The sequence below is a fragment of the Arachis ipaensis genome, chromosome B5, assembly GCF_059453495.1.
Source record: "Arachis ipaensis isolate K30076 ecotype BB chromosome B5, ASM5945349v1, whole genome shotgun sequence".
Lineage (NCBI taxonomy): Eukaryota > Viridiplantae > Streptophyta > Magnoliopsida > Fabales > Fabaceae > Arachis > Arachis ipaensis.
The window spans coordinates 111,102,564-111,105,899 of record NC_142440.1 but is presented as its reverse complement, the minus strand read 5'-3'; the positions used below and the strand labels follow the sequence as shown (position 1 = coordinate 111,105,899).

General features: G+C 33.8%; 1 non-coding gene across 1 annotated transcript; it reads left to right on the top strand.

Annotated features, from left to right (window-relative positions):
• Nucleotides 1-519: 519 nt before the first annotated feature.
• LOC148565369 (small nucleolar RNA R71) lies at nucleotides 520-627 on the top strand. The gene has a single exon (XR_015884323.1). It is a non-coding gene; the product is annotated as a small nucleolar RNA R71 (small nucleolar RNA).
• Nucleotides 628-3,336: the final 2,709 nt, after the last annotated feature.

Below are 3,336 nucleotides of genomic sequence, written 5' to 3'. Positions count from 1 at the left end.
TGGAAAAGGTTTATTATTGATAAACCTATTTCTTCCACCATTATTAAAGCCTTGTTGAGGCTTTTGATCCTTCCATGAGAAATTTGGATGATTTCTCCATGATGAGTTATAGGTGTTTCCATAAGGTTCACCTAAATAATTTACCTCTGCTATTGCAGGGTTTTCAGGATCATAAGCCTCTTCTTCAGAAGATGCCTCTTGAGTACTGTTGGATGCAGCTTGCATTCCATGCAGACTCTGAGAGATCATATTGACTTGCTGAGTCAATATTTTATTCTGAGCCAATATGGCATTCAGAGTATCAACTTCAAGAACTCCCTTCTTCATAGGCGTCCCATTGCTCACAGGATTCCTTTCAGAAGTGTACATGAACTGGTTATTAGCAACCATGTCAATGAGTTCTTGAGCTTCTGCAGGCATTTTCTTTAGGTGAATGGATCCACTTGCAGAAGTGTCTAGTGACATCTTTGATAGCTCAGATAAACCATCATAGAATATATCCAGGATGGTCCATTCTGAAAGCATGTCAGAAGGACACTTTTTGGTCAGCTGTTTGTATCTTTCCCAAGCTTCATAGAGGGATTCACCTTCTTTCTGTCTAAAGATTTGAACATCAGCTCTAAGCTTGCTCAGCTTTTGAGGAGGAAAGTACTTGGCTAAGAAAGCCGTGACCAGCTTATCCCAAGAGTTCAGGCTGTCTTTGGGTTGAGAATCCAACCATAATCTAGCTCTGTCTCTTACAGCAAAAGGGAAAAGCATGAGCCTGTAGACTTCAGGATCTACTCCATTAGTCTTAACAGTATCACATATCTGCAAGAATTCAGTTAAGAACTGAAAAGGATCTTCAGATGGAAGTCCATGAAACTTGCAGTTCTGCTGCATCAGAGAAACTAATTGAGGTTTCAGCTTAAAGTTGTTTGCTCCAATGGCAGGAATGGAGATGCTTTTTCCATGTAAATTGGAATTAGGTGCAGTAAAGTCACCAAGCATCTTCCTTACATTATTATTATTTTCGGCTGCCATCTCCTCTTCCTGTTCGAAAATTTCTGAAAGGTTATCTCTGGATTGTTGTAATTTAGCTTCTCTTAATTTTCCTTTTTAGAGTCCTTTCAGGTTCTGGATCTGCTTCCGCAAGAATGTTCTTATCCTTGCTCCTGCTCATATGACAAAGAAGAGGGCACAGAAAAATAATAATAATAATAGAGATCCTTTATACCACAGTATAGGGATCCCTGTGTGAGTAGAAGAAGAGAGGGAGACAAAGAATGTAATGTAATGGAAGAAACACAACTGTGAGGAGGGTTGAGATGTGAGATGAGATGTTAGTAAATGAATGAATAAATAGAATAAGATGGGAGAGGGAGAATTTTCGAAAAATATTTTTGAACAAGAGTTAGTGATTTTCGAAAATGGTTTTTGAAAAATGTTAGTATTTTTCGAAAATTTTTAAAATCAAAAATAAAAATAAGAATAATTAGTTAATTAAAAAGAAATTTTCGAAAAAGAGGGAAGATTTTTTTCGAAAATTAGAGAGAGAGAGAGTTAGTTAGGTAGTTTTGAAAAAGTTAAGAAACAAACAAAAAGTTAGTTAGTTAGTTGAAACAAATTTTGAAAAGATGAGAAGTTAGGAAGTTGGAAAAGATATTTTGAAATTAGATTTTTGAAAAAGATAAGATAAGAAGATATTTTGAAAAGATATGATAGGAATTAGTTTTGAAAAAGATTTGATTTTTAAAATCACAATTAATGACTTGATTCATAAGAAATCACAAGATATGATTCTAGAACTTAAAGTTTGAATCTTTCTTAACAAGCAAGTAACAAACTTGAAATTTTTTGAATCAAAACATTAATTGTTAATATTATTTTCGAAAATTTTGATAAAGATAAGAAAAAGATTTTTGAAAAATATTTTGAAAAAAATTTTTGAATTTTTCGAAAATAATGAAAAAGGTATGATTTTTGAAAAAGATTTTAAAAAAAATAAGATTTTCAAATTGAAAATTTGATTTGACTCATAAGAAACAACTAGATTTTAAAAATTTTGAAAAAGTCAATTCAAATTTTCGAATTTGATGATGAGAAAAAGAGAAAGATATTTTTTTTTATTTTTGAATTTTTAATGAGGAGAGAGAAGAACATGAAAATGATGCAATGCATGAAATTTTTAGATCAAAACAATGAATGCATGCAAGGATGCTATGAATGTCAAGATGAACATCATAGACACAATTTTGAAAAATTTTTAATGCAAAGAAAACATGCAAGACACCAAACTTAGAATTCTTTAATGCTTACGCACTAAGAATTCGAGAATGCATATGAAAAACACCATACAACACAAAACAAAAAATCATCAAGATCAAACAAGAAGACTTACCAAGAACAACTTGAAGATCATGAAGAACACTATGAATGCATGAAATTTTCGAAAAATGCAAGATGCACATGCAAATGACACCAAACTTATGACATGACTCATGACTCAAACAAGAAACACAAAAAATGTTTTTGATTTTTTTGATTTTCTAATTTTTTTGGATTTTTTCGAAAATTATATGAAAGAAAAAATAAGGATTCCAAAATTTTTTTTAACATGAATTCCAGGAATCTTGCATTCTTAGTCTAAAGCTTCAGTCCAGGAATTAGACATGGCTCACTAGCCAGCCAAGCTTTCAATGAAAGCTCCGGTCCAAAACACTAGACATGGCCAATGGCCAGCCAAGCTTCAGCAGGTGAATCAGGAACAGCAGCAGGTGGATTAGCAACTACTAGCTTGCTCTTGATAACAAATTGCTGCCTCAGTCCAAATAAATTTAGACATGGCTTTGCAGCCAGCCAGGCTTCACATGCTTCATGAAACACTAGAATTCATTTTTGAAAACACATTTTTTTTTTCGAAAACAAATGGGAAAATTTTTGAAAGATTTTTGAAAAATTTTTTTTTTGAAAACAAAACAACAAAGAAAATTACCTAATCTGAGCAACAGGATGAACTGTCAGTTGTCCAAACTCGAACAATCCCCGGCAACGGCGCCAAAAACTTGGTGCTGTTTCTGGATCCAAACTTGGCACTAATGTTACCGGACCAAAAGCTTGCCGAAAACTCAAACAATCCCTGGCAACGGCGCCAAAAACTTGGTACGTGGAAATTGTGATTACACTTTAATTATGTAAAATTTATCGCTCTTTCTTTCCCTGGTAATGGCGCCAAAAACATGATGCCAATACCATGGTTCACAACTTCGCACAACTAACCAGCAAGTGCACTGGGTCGTCCAAGTAATACCTTACGTGAGTAAGGGTCGAATCCCACAGAGATTGTTGGTATGAAGC